The sequence below is a fragment of the Lontra canadensis genome, unplaced genomic scaffold, assembly GCF_010015895.1.
Source record: "Lontra canadensis isolate GAN:19392208 unplaced genomic scaffold, GSC_riverotter_1.0 scaffold196, whole genome shotgun sequence".
NCBI classification, from domain to species: Eukaryota; Metazoa; Chordata; class Mammalia; order Carnivora; family Mustelidae; genus Lontra; species Lontra canadensis.
Window position 1 is genome coordinate 273,052 of NW_022631190.1, and position 9,916 is coordinate 282,967.

At 38.9% G+C, this 9,916-nt stretch overlaps 1 non-coding gene across 1 annotated transcript; it reads right to left on the reverse strand.

The window, feature by feature from the left end:
* Window positions 1-8,292: 8,292 nt before the first annotated feature.
* Window positions 8,293-8,399, reverse strand: LOC116861404. Its single transcript, XR_004381473.1, has one exon. It is a non-coding gene; the product is annotated as a U6 spliceosomal RNA (small nuclear RNA).
* Window positions 8,400-9,916: the final 1,517 nt, after the last annotated feature.

Consider the following 9,916-nt stretch of genomic DNA (forward strand, 5'->3'; position numbering starts at 1 on the left):
TCTAAGTCCAGCCCACACTTCAAGAAAAGATAATTAGACTCCACTTCCTAAAGCGAGCAACATCAAAACATTTGTAGATACACTTTTTAAATCATCACTATAGTTACCTTTACTTCTAACATCTTTGAATTTTTCTTCTGAGTGAACTTTAAAGAAATAGAATATATTCTTTTGTATCTGGCTTCTTTCACTCAGAATTACATTTGTAGGATTCATTTCTGAGCATAGCAGTATGCTATTCGTTTTAATTTCTGGATAGCAGTCCACTATCTCACAGTTGATATATTTGTAGGCAGGGGTTGACTTCAGTTTGGGGCTATTACAAATAATATTGCATAAATATTCTTGCACATAACTTTTGGTACACATGTGCATGCATTCCTGATGGATATGTACCTTGGAGTGAACTGCTGGGTCATAGAGTATGCATATATGCAACTTTGGTAAATGATGCCAGAGTTTTTTTTTAAGTTGTTTTATCAATTTACATTCTCACCAGCAGTGTATGAGAGTTCCAGTTACTCTACCTTTTTGTTAGCACTAGGTATTATCAGTCTTTTTTATTTTAACTGTTCTCAGAAATGTATAGCAACATCTCATTTTAGTTTTAATTTGTACTTATCTGATTTCTAATGAGATTGAACTCCTTTTCATTTCATTAACCATTTGGATAACTTTTCTTATATATTGTCTCCAGGTATTTGTTCATTTTACTATTGCGTTTTCTTATTTCTTATTGATTTATGGGAATTCTTTATAAATTTTCATTTCATGAATTACAAATATCTTTTTCTACTTTATACTTCCTTTTTCACTCTTTTAATGGCATCTTTTGATGAACAGAAGTTTTTGACTTTACTTCAATTTATCAATCTTTTCCTTTGTTATTAATGTTTTTGTACCTGTTTAATCTCTATCTCTAATATGAAGACATGAGTCTCAAGTTGAAATGTTTTATCTTCTACAGATAGATTCTCAATTCACGTGGCATTAATTGTTGTGTAAGGTGAAGTAGAGATCAATTAATGTCATTCAAATAACCAGTCGAGTCAACATTGAAAGATGGCCTTTTCCCACTACTCTGCAGTACCACCTGTGTAAACACTTCACAGATCCATGTGGTTGTCGCTCTGTTTCTACACTCTGTTCATTTCATTGATCTATTTGTCTATTCCCAATCAACTCTGCTCTCTATTAAAGTTATATCTTCATATGTCTTGAATTTATTCATGTACTTCCATTTTTCCTTATTACTTAAGATTTTTGCCCATTCATGACCCTTCACATTTCTTTATTAATTTTGGAATCATCTTGTCCATTTCCATAGAAAAACCTACTTAGGATTTCAACTGGAAGTTTTCACTTACTTAGGTTTCTTTTATTTATCTCAGCAGTTCTTTAGAGTTTTCTGGTAGATGTTCTGTGCATCTTTTGTTAAATTTATTCCAGGGAATTGATATTTTTAATACTATTATGAAGATATTATTTTCTAATTTTTTGTTTATATATAGAAATACTATTGATTTTTTAATATTGACTTGGTAACCAGTAACTTTGCTAAATTAAATGAGTAACTCTAAAAATTTATATTTACAGCCTGTGAATTGTCTACGCTACATATCACGTGCAAATAACGACAGTTTTATTTTTCTTTTCTAAGATCATACTGCCCTCTGCCCCACATCACATTGCTATGACTTCCAGTACAATGTTCTATTGAAGGGATGGTGGCACATACCTTTGTTCTATTTCCAAACTCAGGATTTGAAATCTGTCCTTACTCATTTGTAACTACCTTCACATTTAGAAATTTAATCACAAGAAGGTTTTTTTTTTTTTCATATATAGTAAGAGATGGGGATTCCCTCAATTTTTTTGAATACTGATTTTTTTCCCAATATCATTTTCTAAATAATAAGTTCTTTCACTATTGTTTTGGTTTGTAACTTTGATTATGTACTAAAATAAAAAATGATGGCCACTTACATCAGTGTGAGAGTGACAGATTTGGTGAGAAATGGCCAGTATCTGGAGGTTTTTTGAAAGACTCTTTCCTAATTTAAATGTTAATACAACCTGCAGATATAAAAAGGAGTGCACGTACTCTGAGCACAGCATGAAAGTGACAATGTTTTCTGATTGTTTTTCTTGGTCTAGGGTACATCATTTTTATCACAGATAGTCTTTTCAAGGAGGGGCACATGCTGCTCACTGTAAGTCTTCTTGATATCAAAGGTCAAGGCAATGATGGATAACCTTTTGACATTACTCTATGAAGTTGCTCATGTGGTATATGGCCTGCTGGAAAAAAATAGCAGAGGAAAAAGTAATCTTTCAATGCTGAGTCAGTTGGTTGTTTGAATGCAAGAATGCGGATAACTGCTCAGCCCACTTCCTCACCAGCTTAAAAAAGTGTATTATATGATGATCATTTATTATCTCTCTCCCCCAAACTGCAATCTGAGCCCTACAGGGGTAAGGATATTTTTGTGTGTTCACTTACGTGACCCAACAGTAAAGCAGATGAATGCCTGACTTATTGTGGTGTTCAGTATGTATCTGCTGTATGAATGTACCAGCTTAATTAGTGAAGAAATGGCATTACCACTCTTGTTAAGATTCAGGGCTTACCCAGTCCCTCCAGGATAGTCTCAGGTAATGGGACTCATAGTCCATGCTTCCACAGTACACCTTCTGAGAGCTACTCTCATGCCGTCCTTTCTCCTGACTGGAGGAAGGAGACCTAGTTTTCTTAGGAACCTACCAGGCAGTTGGAACCATTCCATTCCCTCTTTACCATAAGTGTGAAATCCTGCTTGGAATGAGAAAAAAAAAAAAAAACAAAAAAACCCCACAAAACTTCACTCTCTTCTGGTTGGGAGACCTACTTCCTTTTGGGATCCCTTTGGGACAAGGCAGATTGAAAGGCAGAATTAAAGCTTGGTTGGCTTTTACCTGTGGTTACCAGTCTATGTTCCCTGAATTAGTGCCTACTATTTAAAGGAAGAAGAACCCACTTTTAACTCTACCTCTGGAATTAGAAAGTTAGTCTTTAATCAGGGAAATACAATCAAGTAATGATTCAGAAATAGGTTTCACAATTTATTGAGGAGATTTAACTCAGTGGAGTATAACAGCTTTATTTTTTTCCAATTACCATTTTAAACTACGCTCTGATAAGCCCTCCATTTTCTGTTTCTTAGCAGGATCTTCAGCCGATTCCATAATTCTCTTGTCACTTTTGCTAATTAGGGTCCAGTTCAATTTCAAAGTCTATAAAAACTCACCTTATCCCCTCCTTGCAGCACAGGCCTGAGCATGACCTCTGGACGCGGAAAGCGGAGGAGGTGAGATGCACACATCCTGCTGTCTCCTATTCTAGGGCTCCATCTTCTGAGGTAGTAGGGGGCTGGAAGGAGAGATGGTATAGGCAGGGGTCATATTATATGTCTGGCCATATATATGCATCAAGAAGATGTCCCTGGCCAAGCTCTGTTTTGATCCCATTCGAATTGATGCTGGTTGCCTTTGCTAATGGGGTGTGTTTATAGATAACTATTCAAGATTTCTTTGAGGGTGATGTCAAATTTGTCTGATTCTCTCCCTGCCCCACCCTTGGTACTGAGGATCCCTCGTAGAGAGCTAGTTGTGTGTCTTTGGCCTAGCCAGTGGTCCATATCTCCACCCTCCTCTCCCAAGGGGATATCCCTTCACCTGGCCTACTGGCTTCCCTGTAACTCCTCCTTGCGCTACAATGTCTGTACTTCTTTGCATGGTGTCACTGAGGCCTTCTTAGCCTCTGAGAGTCCTGGGGACTGAGAGCTGAGGCTTTCCCAACTATCATTTTCTTACAAGGCATGATGCATTATAGTTCCTTTGCATTCTGACAGTGGTCCAAACTGGAAAGTTTAGAGGGTCAGCAATGCAGGGAAGCAAGTTGTCAAGCATACCAACACCTTTTGGTGTCTGAAATTCCCACCATTAGAGTTAAGCCTTTAGGTTAAAATAGCATGTAGGGCCATTATTAAAATGCAAGTATTTCCCAAGAGAAGTAATTAACATTGGTGCAGCTGCATAGAAGAGTATCAGAAAAGCTAATTCTGAAAGGATGAGAATTTCTTCGATAAGTTTGATATATGAATTGTGAGAAGGAACTAACTTGTCTAGTTCCTACTATATTATACTCATTTTTTAAAATCAGTATTTTATTTAACCTTCCTGTCATCAACTTCAGGTTCACCTCATTGTTCTCACCTCACCGTAATTTGCCAAAGGACACACAGTTAGTAGGTGGCTGTGGCAAGGTGTATTAGTGTTCAATATATTTGCTATCCTTTGTTGGGGATGAGTTAGCTCTCCCTGCTCTGCTGGTTTAAGACTTGGCAGTATGACTAGTTTGGTTGGTAAAATATGAATGGAAAGGGATGAGAGCAGAAACGAGAAGCCAGCGTATGATTTCATTGTATCGTCTCCTTCCACCGCAAGGTCAGTTTCCCAGAGAGAGGCTGCTTCAGCCTGGGCCTTGAGATGAAAAACCTGAAACAGAACAGCATCTGACCTACAAATGGAATGTGAACTGAGTGAGAGATAAACCTTTATTATTGCAAGCCACCAACATTCTGGATTTGTCTGTTACTTCTCCATAACTTAGCCAGAACTGTTTAATATGGCGACCGAAAGAGGGCTGGAACCCAGACCTGTCTGACTTCAAAGCCCATGCTTTTTCTCTCATAGCACACCACCTCCCAGCAGGAAGGACACCGAGGCTTAAGCTCCACATCTGTGGAAATGTGACACCTACTCATCCCTCCTTCACCTCCTTTTACAAATGTCCGTTGGAAGCTTGGGAAAGTTTCAGGAAGGCACAGCCATCCCCAGAGGAGCCCACCTAGGCATGAATATAATTTGTAAGCACAGAGCAGGTCTGATTCCCCAGCTTCATATTGGCTTCCTCCTTCTTGGAAGCACTAATGCGGGGGAGGAAAGGACAAGCGATGACAGTGAGGAGTCCCATGCTGCCCTTCCAGATGCTCTCTGGCTCGGCTTAGCAGGAACTGGAAGGATCTGGTGGTCAGACAGGCACAGACTGATGTGATGTACCAGCTTTCTGTTCCCAGCTTCCTCCCCACCCCTGGGATAACTGGAAAGTCCTTCATCCCAGATTGGATGTGGACACTTTTCTGTAGGAAAGGGGAAGGTCCAAGGACCTCTCATTCAAAACAAACAGGTGTTCTACTGAAAACCAGTCTGGGCCTTGAAGCAAAATGAAATTTTGTTATTTAGGTCGACTGGTTAAGTCAGGCTAGTGGGGAGAAACAAACAGATAAACAAACAGAATGTGGAGCTCAGCTAATCCAAAAAAGTGGTCTGATGCTTTTTCCCCCTCAAACACCTGTGGTATTTTTCTTCCAGAAGTTTAAACTGAGGAGATGACAGTTAAAAACTTTCTTAGTTTGGATTCCCCCAGGATTCTGTGTTGCCCAGGTCAATGTCTTGAAGAATTGTCCTGAAGAGTTATCCCTTCTGGCATTTGTCACAGGAACCAGGCAATCAGAAAGCAGACATGGCTGCCTGGTGCAGAGAGCATGGCAGGCTGAGTTCCCTGTTATGCTGTGACCATGGCTTCCATTCTGGGGGAAAAGGAGATCTGTGGGGTCAACCTGCAGCTCCCAAGCTTCATCATTTGTTGTGTTTTTAAACTGTCTCTGAACCACTACATCGTCTTCCCCAAGTGATTAATCATGTAGACTTGATGATGGGCGCTTGAGTTATTGGGTCTCTTCCTTTTCTTGGAATTCAGAGAACCAGAAATACCATTTGTTCTGTTTTACAATATATTCCCTTGGGATACCCGTAAGATAGGCATTTTGAAGGAAACTGAATAGTCAATAGTGATTTATAAATGATTTTCAAAATGCAAGAAGATACTAAAATTCCCTTTGTCCCACAATATGTATATTTTCTCCCGTGGGGCTTTCCCTCATTGCAAGGCTCCTCATTTCACATTGGAGGGAACAAGGACATCTTCTTAGCTCTGGTGCTCTCAGATCCCAGATGACTACAGGGCTGCTTGACCAGCTCCAATAGCCCAGCTTTTGTTACAGCTCTTCATTCAGCTTCTCCATGGTAGTAGGACCAGCTTTTGAAAAGGCTTCACTGCTGCTACATGCTTTCATCTGTATTGCCTAATCAAGCCCTCCCAGTTCTTGAAGGGTGGGTTGAACAGAATATTATTAGGAGCTCCTGTACGTAGTGGGTCCTACATAAGTGTTATCATCGTATTGTGGGCAGCAGGGAGGTTAGGGAGTATGTCCCTTTGGTGTGATTCTGGATCATATGCTCTATCTACCTATTGAAAAAATACAGAGAATGAGACAAAAAGGGGGAAGAAAGAGGAGAAGGAGAAATTGGGTAAGAAGAAGCAATTAAGGAAGATGTGTCAGGGTGTTAGGAAATAGGTAGAGCCTCTAACCAACTGGAACCTTCAGTTGGCTGAATTATGAGCTCCCTCAGCAGACGTGGTGGTTTTCTTTTCTGATCTATGGTAAGCCCTGAAAAGGCCCGGGCTCCTCGTAGTGGCATCCACTTCAATATTTGCTGCTTGAAGTGATGAAGCAGGATGATTTATAATGTTTTCTCTTGGATGGAGAAATTCCTGTATTTATGTGTACGAGTCCCACTCACCCGTTTTTGTCATAAACTGGTAACAAAATCTCCCAACAATCTAATTTGCTCTTGCCTAGACAACTTCGAATAGCATTAGGGATAATATTTTTCCACTAAATTGATTGAATTCATGGGTTGCCTTCGTATCGTATGGAAACATGTGTATCCCATTATAATTTAGTGAAATAATCGTTTTCCCAAACTGGGTGCAGACAGACACACTACCTGGCACAGTAACCTGTGGCAAGGACTAACTATTGTTTTCTTCTTCATGGATTCCTGATTTTCTTTTCTCTTCTCCTTCTCCTTCCTCTTCCTCCTCCACTTCCTCTCCTTCTCCCTCTCTCTCCTCCTCTTCCTGCTCTTCTCCTTCTTCTCCTCTCCCCACCCCCACCTGCTCCTCGCCCCTTGCCCCCTTCTTCTCCCTCTTCCTCTTCCTCTCCTTTGCTAGGAGATTGTGCTTAGGAATCTCTACAAAGTCTCTTCCATTCTCTTCTGTATTAGCTTTAACATTTAACTGTGTTCTGCCTTTAACATTGTTTCTTTTCTTTTCCTCAAGCGTATCTGCCTAAGTTCACTGACTCAAGTAAAAACTCCTCAAGGATAGTGTTTTCGACCAAATTGGGTCCCTCAAAATGCATATGTTTAAACCTTTAAAATGGGACTGTATTTGGAGGGACGCCCTTTCAAAGAGGTAGTAAAGTTAAAATGAGGCTGTTAGGCTGGGCTCTCCTCCAGTCTGTGTCCTTATTAGAAGAGATTAGGACACACAAAGAGATGCCAGAGATGAACAATATGGAAAAAAGGCCATGTGAGGACGTGACAAAAAGGCGGCTTTCTACAGGGCAAGGAAAGAGGCCTCAGAGGAAACCGAACCTGCTAACACGTCGGTCTTCCAGGCTTCCAGAACATGGGGGCATAAATTTCTGTTGTTTAAGCCACCTGGCTGGTGATATTTTTGTTATGGAGACCCTAGCGAACTAATACAGATAGTGACCTCTTCTATTTCTCTGACGTATCTGCGCCTTTGTGCCATGTGCAATGTTCAGCACACAATTTACGCAGCACTTAATAAGGCTAGTTGTATTTGTTTTACTTTTTATCCTTCATGTATTTAAAAAAATCCATCCATGAATATAGGTAGCATAATTTGCTTCATAGGCGGTTGTTTTGGTTTGTCAGCAAACGGCTTTCTATCTTCATTAACAGAGACTTAATCATTTGTTTGAATAGCTAGTTGATGCCCAAGGTAAGTATTTAAACAGCGTGAAAGATCATATGGTGAAAGGTAAACCTCCCTCACACCTCAGTCTCTCAGTTCTCTTCCCTAGAGGCAGCCATTATTATCAGTGTGTTGTCTTTCCACATAAATCTTTGCTTAAAAGCATGTGTGCACGTGTGTGTATAGAATATACACATCTATATTATAGACATATGGCATACATATTTATGCACAGACCTGCTTTAAGAAAAATCTCCCTATATACAGATTAAGGCATAACTATACAGGTATAAATATATATCCTCCTCTGATTTTCTTTCTTGTTTTATTTTGTTTTTATCAAATGATGGTATAATGCACACAGGTTTCTACTGTATTTTTATAGTCAGATGTTTATTTAAAGTAAAAATATGGAACACTTCACGATTTTGCATGTCATTCTTGCTCAGGGGCCGTACTAATCTTCTCTGCATTGTTCCAACTTTAGCATATGTGCTGCCGAAGTGAGCATGACATGTTCCTACCTTTTTTTTTTTTTTTTTTTTTTAAGATTTATTTATTTTTTAAAAGAGAGAGAGAGAGAGGTCCAGCAGGGGGAAAGGCAGAGGGAGAGAGAGAATCTTGAGCTGGAGCCCAATGTGGGCTCAATCTCACAACCCTGAGATTATGAACTGAATAAAAACCAAGAGTCTGACCCTTAACTGATGGAATCTCCCAGGCACCCCAACATGTTTCTGTTTTTTAAAGAAAATTAACTTAGCAATAAATCTTGGGACTTGTTGCATATAGGACATGCAGATCCACCTCATTCCTTGTAACTTATCTTGTTGCATTTATTTTAAATACATTGTCCTCCCTTCTTCCACCACTCTGACCAACATCCTTTCACACAGAAATCCTCATGAAGCACATACGGGAAATAGAACTTTAAAGAGACTCATCTTGCTGTCATTTCCTCATAGGAATATTTGAGTCAAGCACTAAAGCCATAGACATTAAAAAGAAGGGCACAGTTTTTAGGCAGTCCAAATAAGCAGGAATAGAAACAGTGGGACTTTCTCAGGCAGGCCCCAGGTGTTTCTAGTCAGTACAAGAACTTCATGTATCTACCAACAATTGTATTTACAGCCCATGGTCCCTATGACTAATGTGCAATTAATATTGCATCAAGGAATAATAATAATTTTTAAAAGAATGTACATAAATCCAGCACACTAGAAAACCAAAGTGTTTTTTCCTGTTTCCTATTAGCACTTGTTCATTTGTATACATACTCTGATTGTTTTAGTTAAAAATCAGAGCAATTATGTATTCTGCCTTTGCCATTTAAAATGAATCATAAATACTGCTGTTTGTTACTATCTTTACATAATAATAATTTTATATGGTTGCATAATAGTCCATCCAGTTGATGAATTGTTTCCTCTAATTTAAACAAAAGGGGGGAAACTATATTATTTGGAGCTATAATTAAATAAAACTTAAAAGAACATCAATCTGACACATATTAATGATAAATATAAATGTTATTGAGCTACAAGGCAATTGACTATAAAATGGAGAACAGCTCACATAAATTAGAATTAATATTCTCTTTACCCTGTGGAAAAAAACTTTCTAGAGGAGAGACTATAGAAAAGGAAAATTATCAGATGCCCCCCCGAAAAAGGAATAGATCTTCCCATTCTTTTAAGAGTTGGTATCAGGAAATGAGGCTGCAAATTCTTTTTTCCCTTTGTGCAGCAAGACTTCTACTTGCACAGAGGTGAAGGGAGCAACGTAGTATGCCTCAATCAGATTAGGTTAATCAGAATGATTTCCTAGCAACTAGCCATAAAGTATGAATACCTAATGGCCTTCTTTAATTAATTAACTTCATTGACGGATGTTTATTGAGTACCAGTTATATGCTGGATGTGAGATACATGGGAAAGAAGAGAACATCTACTCCTCTAATGTTGACAGTCTAGACCAGGTATAGAACAGTAATCAAAGACATGATAAAATAATTACAGGTTTTAGAGAGTG